We start from the raw sequence: 11853 nt of genomic DNA on the forward strand, positions 1-11853 counted from the left end.
ACCCAATAATAACCCACTTTAACTTTGTTCATGGCTGTGTTTGGAGGTCTCTTTTGGTTTTATTTTTAATATATATTTTTTAATTATAATAAAATATCTTTTAATTTTTTTTTAACGTTTTTGTTGCAATTAGAATTTGTGTCGCCGTGACCTTTTGCAGCACAGGGCAAGGTGTACCTGCAAAAGATCAGCATCCTCATTCCATTTTAATCAGCACTCAATTTGGATTGCTCTGTCTTGGCAATCAGGATATTGCCAAGCAAGGAAAGTGCACAAATAAATGAGATGTTGCCGAGTTCCGGCTGATTAAAACATGATTCAAGGTGACTTTTAGGTGACACAAGAAGTCGTCTGAAGAGCGGCGTTTTGCCTTTTGGGTTTTGGTGTGTTTTTTTTTGAAACTTTTGTTTTGCTTTGTTTGATGAAGGGGAAATGAACGAGGAATGTTTATTTTCCTTGACGAACAATAAATTGACATGTGAAATTAGAACTGTGATGTGCCTGTGAGGGGAAAAAAAAATCAGAAATGTTTAAAGCATCCTATTATTAGGCACAGTGGAAACTACATCTTCGAGAATCATCCCATACTGTGGGTAATTATCACAAGCCACAATGCTAATTGCTTTTCGATCGTCAGTCTGTTGCCTCCGGCATGTCTTCTTCAGGGCTACCGTGGTTACACCAGGCTTTGCAGCATAATGAGGCCAGCTCCTTAGTAGAGTACAGTATCTTCTCTTACTACCAGGCAATAAAGGAACATTTGGACAAAAGCTTTAAAAAGCGCAGGACAAAAGGGTAAGTAAACGAGAGAATTACATCCCTTTTATGATTGGCTGTGTTGTTAACATGTCAAAGTAAAAATGTTTTTCGGTGCCAGAGAAGACGCTAGTGTGTTCCGCGAACAAAAAAATATGAAATATATTACAGTAAATGACGTTGTTTGTTTTCAGGGAAACAAGGCTATAAAGCTATCAAGGTTATAGCTGCAGGGAATTGGTCTATGAAGTTATTAAGACGAAGACTAACATCCTAGTCCTAACCAACTTTCCTGCGCTGATGCAGCTGTACCAACAGGGCACACACTGCATTCTTGGGGGGAGGCAGTCACAGAGGCCTCCTTGAGGTAAAGAAACATGCACTGTGGCTACCACAGCAGTGGAACTTTGGTTAGGATTGGACTGTAAGTCTGTTCAATGGAAACCTCTCCTGGATCTTTTATGTTGAACCCTCAAGAGAGACTCTATAAACTTCTTCTAGAGACTAATTACGTTTTAAATTTGGGAATAAAATTTGATTAGTCATATCTTATGATTTGCTCAGAATTGATGTGGCCTCCTCCAGGAATTATTGCAATAGGTCATATCGTCCGTTCATTTTCCTGCAGAATGCATGGCTATGCAATTTATATAATGGTATTTTTTGGCATTTTGTTATTTGAATTATGGCATACATATATATTGCTTTTCATACAGAATGATCTGTACAATGAACAGCCTAGTCCCATACATGTCTACTCAGAAGTAAGACTCATTGAGCTCAACGGGACTTACTCCTAGGTAAATGTGTATAGGATTGCACTCCAAAAGTGTCAGACTATATGAATGTATATAAAAATGTGAAGTGAATAGGGCTAAACTAAAATGGGATTTCACTTTGTGAAGAATTTTACCTCCTTCTGAAAGCACACACTTTCTACTCTTGCTGGGAAGGGTTATTATGAAATAGATTTAACAATTCAGAGTGTGTTTGCCAATTCAGAATGAGATGAAAAAGCCAATTCAGAGTGGAAGGAAAAAGCATTGCCCTCACTCTTATTTGACTTCATGATGTCATCATATGGCCTAATCTTGTTCAGTATGTGCATCAGAGTGAAGACAATAACTGACAAAACAGATTGGCTTCTGTCAGGAAAGCCAGAGGCTACCCAAGATGAGTAGTGGTTAATGTTTAGCATGCCCTTTTATGCTCTTTGCTTCACGGTTTTACTGGATCACTGAATGGTGGAGGCTGGGTAGATGTATCCACTGCTGCCTTTCTAGGCTAAGGAAACCACACAGAGGAGAACCATAAAAAAAAAAAAATCCCTGCCTGGGAAAGCATGGAATCCAGTGGTTCCTGTTTAAATCAAGCTGCAGTAGCACCATAAGCAATATTCATGATAATTAACTGAGATTAGCCATGAATGTGGACTACGTTGGCAGAACAAGGCAAATAACTAGTTTATTAAAAACCTCAAAGAAACAGATTAAACAAAATGAAGAAGGGATAGAAGGCCTCTTCATCCCATCCATGCAGATAGGTGCATTTGGCCAACCAGTCAGTGGGCACATGCCAAACTCAGTAGGAGGACTACCTAGTAGCTGTGGTCTCTGGGGGAAGCCCAGACATACAGAAGAAGCAACACACATCAACCCTTATGGCTGTTTCAATTCAAACAAAGGACAAAGTCTGCTGCCCAAGAATGTCCTAGCAGCTTTTAGGCTGCTGAGCAATCGCAGGAACCTCTGTGTACAAAATGAGGAAAATTAGGCACAACATCAGGGAAAAAACAGGACATTTATCACAGCTGGCTGCTGCGATATCAGCACATTGGCCATGTGACGCCAGTCCTGATCAGTTGGATCAACATGATGGCCAGCAAGAAGTACATACCCTGTTCTAAAAAAAAAAACAAATTAAAAATATGAAAAATTAACAAGCACTAATATAATTGCCGACAAGGCCAGAAGGCGGAGCAAACTAGCACAAACTTGGCACTTGTTTAGCTGGGGGAGGGGGATATAGGACCCTGGATACTACATCTGAGGGGATGTCAAGCCAAGGGTACCTTAAAAAGTCATTGTGCCCCCGCCAAGCCTCAGAAGGCCTCTTAGAGGTTATCTGCCAAAAATGAAAGTGCTTTTTGAGGCCTCTAAGAGGCCTTCTGAGGCCTGGTGGGGAGCAATGACTTTTAAGGTAATCTTGTCTTTACACCCCCATACAACATCATTACACCCCCCCCCATGGGCATCAGAAGGCCTCTTAGAGGAATCCAAAAGGCACTTCCGGTTTTCATGATAGGCTCATGAGGAGGTATCTCAAAGAATATCTAGGGCTTTGTTCCACTGAAAATGTCTCCTCAGAAATTCAGAGCAAGAGTCACTTTATTGTTTCTTTAATGAACAATGAATCCAATTCTTTAAATGATTATAGTTCCTCTCCTTTTCTCATTTGTCTCCCAATGTATGTACTTTGAATAATGGAAAACTTTAGAGCAGCTAATTGTTACTTCACCTAAAATAAAATGGGAATATCTAATCTCAGAGAAGAAACCCATACAATTTACACTGTTCCATCTACAAAGTGATATTATCCTTTCAAAGAAAGGGTGATCCATTTAATATTGAATGCAGTATGGAAAGAGAAGAGAACAATCTCATTAATCATTCCATTTTGTCAACATTATTCCATTTTTGGAAATCATTCCACATTTGTCCTGAGCCTAATAAACTGTACTGACAACATGTTTCTATATGAATAGTCCTAATAAATAGTGTTTGAGAGGTTTCATTTTTTCCTTGGCCTCTTGATCAAGCTGGGGCATATGCTTGAAACCATACATGCTGCCCTGAGCATGTAAGCTAGCTTTCATTCCCATGTTTCAGTTCAGACAGGGCCACCAAAGGCCGCCTGACACCTGATGCAGTATGCCAAATGTTGCCCCCCTTACCCAATGATGTGCCAGTCTCTACTCCTTCCACTCTCTAATGTTCTAGCAAAGTTCTCCCCTCCTTCTTCCTCTCTGTCTGTCTCTTCCTTTTCCTATTCAGGGCGAAGAAGGAGAGGAAGGAGCAGTAAAGGCATAGACATGAGCACCATCTAACAACCTGCTCCCTGAGGCAACCACTCAGGTTTTGCCTCATTGATGAGCCGGCCCTGCACTACAATGCTAGAGCAGCGGATCCCAAACTTACTGTGGTCCCAGCTCCCTTCGTTGCAGTGTTCTTCCCAGCTCTCACGCAATCCAAGATGGCAGAGCCCAGAAAAGGCTGCCAGGGACATCTTGTGGCACTCCTGTGAGTTCCCTGTGGCACCCTTCGGTGCTGTGGTGCACTGTTTGGGAACCAGTGGGCTAGAGCATCTCTGCTTAATTCCACCAGTGCTATTTTACAGCTCCTCTGCACTCCTTATTCCACCTGTTGCCCTTGACCTTTCAAAAAGGCTGCATGATGGGGAGGAGAGGGGAGAAAAGCAGCTGGGGAGGTACATAGTGGAGGCCATAAGCCACTTTGTGCCCACCTGCCTCCTCTGCCAGCTACCTCAGCCCACTTCATCATTCAAATGGCCCTCCATTTGACGGATCTACAGTTTCATACTTCTAAAATGCAGTTTTAAAGCAGCTTATGAGTGCATTTGCTACATCTAAAGTGGTAGCAATATATACAGACATATATATCCCTACTGGGTAGTGAGTCATGTTTTACATGGTGGTTCTGTTCTATTTACTAGAGAGAGAGAGCTATTGCCCCTATTTATCACAGCTCTCTCTCTCTCTCTCTCTCTCTCTCTCTCTCTCGCACATCTGTGTTTTACAATTACAAGCCTCTTTGGGTAAGGAAAACTTTATCTTTATTTCTTTCACTACATTATCTGCTTTGTATGTGTGTTTGAGAGAGAGAGAGAGAGAGAGAGAGAGAGAGAGAGAGAGAGAGAGAGAGAGAGAGAGACTATGTACTACCTACTCTTCTTTTGGGGAGAGTCCATTCTTCTGCACTAGTGATTAGGAAAGTTAGAAAGATATTAGGCTATCTGTACAAAGTTAAAAACAGCCTGAACATTCTGCCTGTCCCCCCCCCCCCGCCCCCAAGATGTGAGTAAGCAGCTGCTTGGAAGTCAACAAGGACTCATTCATGCTGTTTAGCTGCCAAACTCATCCATGTCTGCATCACACACAGCCACTCTAATAATGAATCTTCTTCATGTGCTAAGCATCAGAACATATTAATCCACCTGGCTGGGCAAGTACGTGGCACAGCCACAGGAAAAAAATAACTAAGTCCATCTCTTCTTTATAGGGTTTTAAATACTGTGACTTTAATATCAATCTGCATAACAGTTGATCACATGGATATGTGAGCATTGACCTTCCATGCCGCGATGGCTCTCATGCTGCTACTAAATGCAAAGGGTGTCTTTTTAGGAGCAGGAAGGTCGCTCGCTGCTACAAACCCGCCACAAATTTTCCCTGTCATCTGCTTGGAATTTAACATGTGTGCCTGACCCTGCTCATATTAAAAGGCACACTGAAGCTTTTAGAGAAGGCACGGACCATTTAGTTAGTCAGGTGAAAGGAAACAGGCAGGGGATATGATCGAGGGATTATCCAAATGACGTTGGCCTCAGAAATTATCTTTTGAACTTTATAGGCTGTGAATTCCCCTGCTGCCTTCATCGACGAGGGCATTTTGGGCAACAGGAGGTAGTATTTCTTCTCGCACAGTGCTGGTATTATTTTCACTAGTGTCCACATTTACAAAGGTCAGGTGCCAGTATGATCTAGAAAAAGACCATTTGTTACCGATTTTTTGAAAGGTTACTGAAGAGGAAATCTTGTGTATGGGAAGCCTCAGGGAGGGCAGCTGGTGTCTTCCAGCAGCACGCAAAGTAACAGGGATCCCATTAGAGCAATGGAATACTCCATTGCTCAGGTATCCCTAATAATACACAAGGAAAAGCTGTGTTGATTAAAAGGGTCACATTTATTAGCAATGCTGAGGATTTCTTCAGTCAGGCTGCAAGTGGCTGGAAAAGGTAAGATTTGTGGGGTGGGGGGGGTCTTTTTGATTCACCTCATCGCCTGAGGGCAGAATGAGCATTCCACCACAACCCAGGTGTAGTTTGCCTTGGAAAAGCTTTGGGGAGGGTGCTGAACCAGGTCGCTGCCTGAGCTCTCAGACCCATTTGCACTGGAGAAACAGTAGCTGGGTTTTGGTTCTGCCCCTCAGAATGCAAACAGACCTTGAGATAAAGACCTTGCTATTTTTTTTAGGCTCCAACTACACATTTCTGAAGTTCCATGATTCATTTTTGTGCTTTTATTATTATTTTTTTTTAATCCAAGACAATGAGAACATCTGGGCAGCAGAGGGGCAGGTGATTAAAGGCTGTCTCACTGTTTCCCCTCTGGTCCATTTACAGTTCAAAATCACCCTCCCCCAGCTTGGCATTGGCAATTTGGGATTGGCAGTTTGCATCTGAAAAAACAGGAGCGGAACATGTTGAAGAGCCTCCCCTTCCACATCCTATTCCAGTCAGATGCAGCCTGCCTCAGACAGCTTTGCTTTAAAACCCATACAGGAAAGAATCACAGACCTTTCTGTACTGCGGTGGTTCCAAAAATTACCTGGGTCACAATGCCCCACAGCTTCTTCTTCCCAGCTCAGCCAGTTGCCACCATCTTGGATCTCATGAAATCTAGTGATAACCAAGATGGTGGCACCCAGGGGAACTGGCTAGGAGGGGCTACTAGGGGACATTTTGTGGCACCCCTGTGAGTGTGCTGCAATGCCTAAGGCATCTTATTAAATCTAAGGCATATGTAAATCTTATTAACATTAAGAATAATAAAACAACAATAGTCACAATCTCAGGAAACAAGAGAACTGCAGGTGAAGACTACAAGAAGATCAGAAAATATCAAGATCTGCAAATAGAACTTGGGCATCTCTGGGTGAGGAAGGTAAATATTGTGCCATTTGTTATTGACACCCTTGGAAAAGTACAGAGAAGTCTGAAGAAACATCTCAACATTCTTGGCCTTGAGCAAACTACAACAGCTCAGCTTCTGTCCCCTTTCCCCAGGTAAGGCAAGTAGCCCTGCAATGGGGCTACTCAATTCTATGGTGACCCATTCTACAATGTAGAATTAAGAGCCCCTGTGTCGGGTGGGTGGCCCGAAATGGAGTCTCAGAATCCGGTGGAGCTTGCTCCACTGGTCACGCCTCCTGCTGCTCCACTCCCTCCTCCGCAACACACCTTCTCCCCACCCTATCTTCATCCTCCCTCTGCCTCCCCCTTCCCCGGAACGCCTCCTCCCCCCATGCCCCCACCTATCTCTCCACTGCTCAGCAGTCCGTGTAACCACCAAGAGGTGAAGGATCAGTGCGCCACCAGCACTGAGCTAGCACTGGTGTTCCACTGGTGCTGAGGGCTCCAAACGTGCCTTACAGCACATTTGCAACAGTGCGCACCAGTGGTGAGCTGGCACACACTGCATACGATAGGGCCCTAAAGCTCCATGAGTTGTGTTCAGCTCCCAGCAGTGGCACCCTTTTCTCCCCAAAGCCCTTAGGGATCAGTTTGTTGCTTGGGGCAAACACATGAGGTAGGAGGAATGCTGTTGGAATGAAATATTGCCACCTCCTTCAAGTACATGCAGAAGGACATTATCCTCACACAGGGAAGAAAGGCAGTAACATCCTAGCTGTACTCGTCAACATTTACACATTCCCAGACAGAGCCACCATGACGGCCAAAATTTGCAGAACTGATTGTAAAGATAATACTGGCGAAGCTACATAGAGGTGAGGTTTTTAATCTGTTATCATCCATCAGGTTTATGTGGACTTCAACACTGGGCATTTTTTTTCTTTATTAATAACAGCCTTTCTCCATGACAAACATTAAAAAGAAGTTCATTAGACTACAGACAAATAAAAATTACTGAGGTGAAGAATTAAATTCTTGGTTCCATTTCCAAGAGTAAAATTCTGGCGATGATGAGCGTATCATTGCCGCTAATAGTAAACATAGGCAGTGAGTGCTTATCCATTTGAAAGAGAAACAGAACCACCCCAAAATAAGGTAGCATATACTGGGGTATCCCTGGGTATGCAGAAGTATAGAAGCTATACGCAGGCCTACACACATTTTGCTGTCATAAAAGTTAGACCTATTCTTGGGTGTATTTGGGATGCTGAATCCAAAAATGGCATCATTTTTGCCTGATTGGCTCTAGTTTAGGGGGTATGGCATAGCCACCTTATATGCTGATTCATGAAGAATCCTCATGAAGAAGCCATGGCATCAGTTTTCTCATGATAAGGCTGCTTGAATCAGCATATAAGGTAGCTATGCCATACCAAAATTAGAGTCAATTGGGCAAAACCAAAGCCATTTTTGGATTGAGCACCCCAAAAATATCCTAAATTTGTTCAAACATCCTTGGCAGCTAGAAAATAAAAGGCTCTCAAATGAGTTGTATTCAGGTTGGTGGATCACCAGTTGTGTTGGCCTGAGCTACTGAAAGTGACTATAACTGTCTTTCAGCTCCAAGAAACTACTGTAGCTGTAGCCAATACAGGGTAGATTTTTCTGTTCATCAAAAAACTCCCAACGTGTTAGTTGGCAGTTTTAGAAACCTCCACTAAGTATTCAGTGATCAGAACTAATGTCAGTAACAGGCTCCTGCTATTCTCAACATGCTAGATTTCTTTTGAATATGACACATTACATAAGTCAAATGCAGCCCACCACCAACACTAAAAAGGATCACAACTTCACTTCAAGAAGAGTTTGCCTGTGTGAGCAAAAAGACTCACCAGTAAATCATTTAACAATATTTTAATGAAGTCAGACTAACTGGTGTTCATGACTTCTCTTTGATGTTATAGGGGAAGCCCTACAGAAATATGTTACATCTGACAACCTTCAACAAGGTCATAAAGACTCATCTTCCATGTAGCTGCTCCTCTGTACCGCTGGAAATTGGAGTTCTGAAGATTCAGCACAGTGTGGTAGTGGATCATTATAAAGCTGATGAATACATTATAATTTTTAACTTTATAATCTGTTAATCATCTGGTACTCCAGTCTGCAACAAAGGATGCCCAATTAATGCAGTCACAGAACTAATGCTCTCTGTATCTGCTAGTAATTCTGCTTTTCAAAATTATACTGTGAAAGCACCTTAGAGTATTTGTAAGTCTTAATGCCACCATTTTCTGCAATGGTTGTATTACAGAAAAATGTGTCCTTATATTGAATTTATTACAAAGTTAACACTCCAAGTGATTCCAGTGTTTGGTATTACAGAAAACCTACACAGAATATTACAAAAATTCAGACTAATACAGAATATTCACAAACATTCCAAATACTGAGTTTGAATAGTTAAATTCTGGAACACTGAAAAGCAATACTGCTGTTTCCAGAGAACCAGAAAATTGGTTTGGTTGATGGACAAGCCTCACATGGAGCGTTTTTTTTCAGCAAGTGGTAGGTTTATTAATCTGTTCACCCTCTTATTCCATCAGGAAGTGGTTAAAAAAAAGACCAGTATACTGGCTTCCTGAGTGGTGGACGTCCAAGTTACAGATGGCTGCTGGGCCTGTAAGAACCAGCTGTTTCGAGCCACGTATGTTCTGACTTCCATACAGACCTCTGGAACCGAACTTGTATGTACACAGGGGACTTAGGGTCCAATCCTAAACTCACCCAGCCCTGGCACGGAGCCATAATCTCTCAAATCTGTGCCAGAAAAGTAGCTGGTGCAGATTTGAGAAGCCCCATTGTGGTGATTGGGGTTTTCCCTGGGGGAAGGGGACAAAAGCCCCTCCCCCAAGGAGACTCCTGGTTGCTTTCCAGCACCCACTGTTGGTTGGCAACCTTCAGTCTCGAAAGACTATGGTATAAGCCTACAGCACCCGGTATTCCCAGGCTGTCTCCCATCCAAGTACTAACCAGGTCTGACCCTGCTTAACTTCCGAGATCAGACGAGATCGGGCATGTGCAGGGTAACAGTAGCACCCACTGGATACAGTGGTATCCGATTTGGCGCTATTGTTCCAGCAGGCACCTGGAAGCTTAGGATTGGGCTGCCCAAGTCCAATCATATCCCCTGGCACACTACAGCATGCAGACTAGCTGGGCCCTTGGCCTGATCCAGCAAGGCTCTTCCTTTGTTCTTAGGCCTGCTGCCCACACAACCAGCATGCAAAGACAAGAACAAGAGCAAGTCTGCAGACCTGCCTGCTGCTTGCATTGATGGTGGCAGGCACTGAGAGCCTGGTATGGCATCATCAACAGTGTTGCCCTTGCTCTTTGCCTAGATTACCTGCAGAGCGAAGCTGACACAGAAATACATGCAGAGCAGAGGCGCGATTGATGAGAGATGAGGCTGTGCTGTGTGCCTGAAGACCTGCTTCTGCAAAAAGTGCTTTTCAATTGGAACACTTTCAGCTAAAAAACAAAAACCAGAACAAAAGATATGGAAAGATTAACATAATCACTGATAAATTACACCAAGGATGTTGGCAAACATTACCACTCCCTGTCTCTCTTCCACAACCCTCTCCTCTTCCCCTCTCCAGGGAAAAGTTTTCATGAAATTTCTCATTCAATTACTCACTTTGAATCAAGTTTGTTAGTATGTTTCCTATAAAAAAAGACAAAGGCAGTGATGCCTTCTGGAGAAGTTGTGTACCCAAACAGCTATCTAGATAGCTTAATGTCCTATAGCAAATAAATAATCAAACAAGCAAAAATATTTCAAATATAACACTTATGTTTTCCTTGGGACTGCTGAGCTCAGCTGAGAGACATTTACTTGAGTTGCATTTAATTCCCTCACCCCTTCTGCTGAGCTTATAATAGGAGGCCATGGAATATATCATTATAACATTCATTAGGGGAGGTCATTCCAACCCCTGCAATTTTTCTGCAACAGTTGGGGCATAATGATCACCTTTGCCGTGAAATGTGTTACCTGCTAATTTCTGTAGAGCAAAGTGCTGTTAATGACATAACCGTAGGCCAATCTTGGGCTAACTGCTGAAACTTGGGTCCTTTTTACACACCAAAGGGTAAGCTGACCTAATAGAAAAGACCGTAAGTTTAACTAAAACTTGTCAAACAGTTTCTTGCTTTATGGGAGAGACAGCAAGGCACATGTGATCATGAAGCGCATAGGGGCACTAAATAAAAGTGAAATTGACAAAGCAACCAACAAATAGCCCAGTCCTAAGAGCACCTTCCACTGATGGAACTAGCAGTGTTGGGAACTTGAGTCAGATGACAGAGGCGAGTTGTGACAATGCGTGATTTTGGGTGACTCTGCAACTCGTGAGTCATGGAAGACTCTGAAAAACACTCAAGTCAGGGTTCCCACTATCTGTGTTTTCCTCTGAGGCAGTGGTTCTCAAACTTCTTGGTCTCGAGATCCCTTTACACTCCTAAAATGCATCTCGGGGAGCCCTGCTGGTGCATGCATGGAGTCTCAAGGAGCCCCAGAGCACTGGCACATGTGCAGAGTGGCACAGTGCCCAGCCCAACACCAAATACCAACGTGAGGAAGGAGAGCCATGAGCAAAGGAGGCAAAGGGGATGGACTAGCAAACCAGGCAGGTGGCAGATGGCAGCTACCAATGGTATGCTCATGGAGCCCCAGGGTTTATAGGATCACACTTTTGAAACACAAAATCAACCCAGGCAGCTGCACTCAAGTCAAGCTCTCTTAATTGAGAGAGCTATAAGCCATCTAACTTAGGTGGGCTTCTGGTTCATACATCTGCTCAGGATCCCAGCTCACCTACAAATGACACATTCAGGGTCTTGACAAGATTCAGACTAACTGCATTCTCACAAGTCCTGCAGACATCAGTGGAACTTCCCATCATGCCAGCGACTAAAGGTGGCAGCCGTCATTTTCCAGGGTAAATATCAATGGAGGTTTGAATTTAGCTATTCAGTCCACTTCACAGAACACTGCAGCTTTCCAAACAGTTGAAAGCAGTGAAACATGGCAAGGTCAAATTCTGCATCATATCAAAGATGGTTCTTGTCTCAGTGCAGAATCATCTGTTCAAAATGCCAGAT

General features: G+C 43.2%; 1 pseudogene; it reads right to left on the reverse strand.

Moving 5' to 3' along the window:
• Positions 1 to 9671: 9671 nt before the first annotated feature.
• On the reverse strand, positions 9672 to 9794 carry LOC136650181 (5S ribosomal RNA; annotated as a pseudogene).
• Positions 9795 to 11853: the final 2059 nt, after the last annotated feature.

This window comes from Tiliqua scincoides, chromosome 4 (assembly GCF_035046505.1).
Source record: "Tiliqua scincoides isolate rTilSci1 chromosome 4, rTilSci1.hap2, whole genome shotgun sequence".
In the NCBI taxonomy this organism is placed as follows: Eukaryota; Metazoa; Chordata; class Lepidosauria; order Squamata; family Scincidae; genus Tiliqua; species Tiliqua scincoides.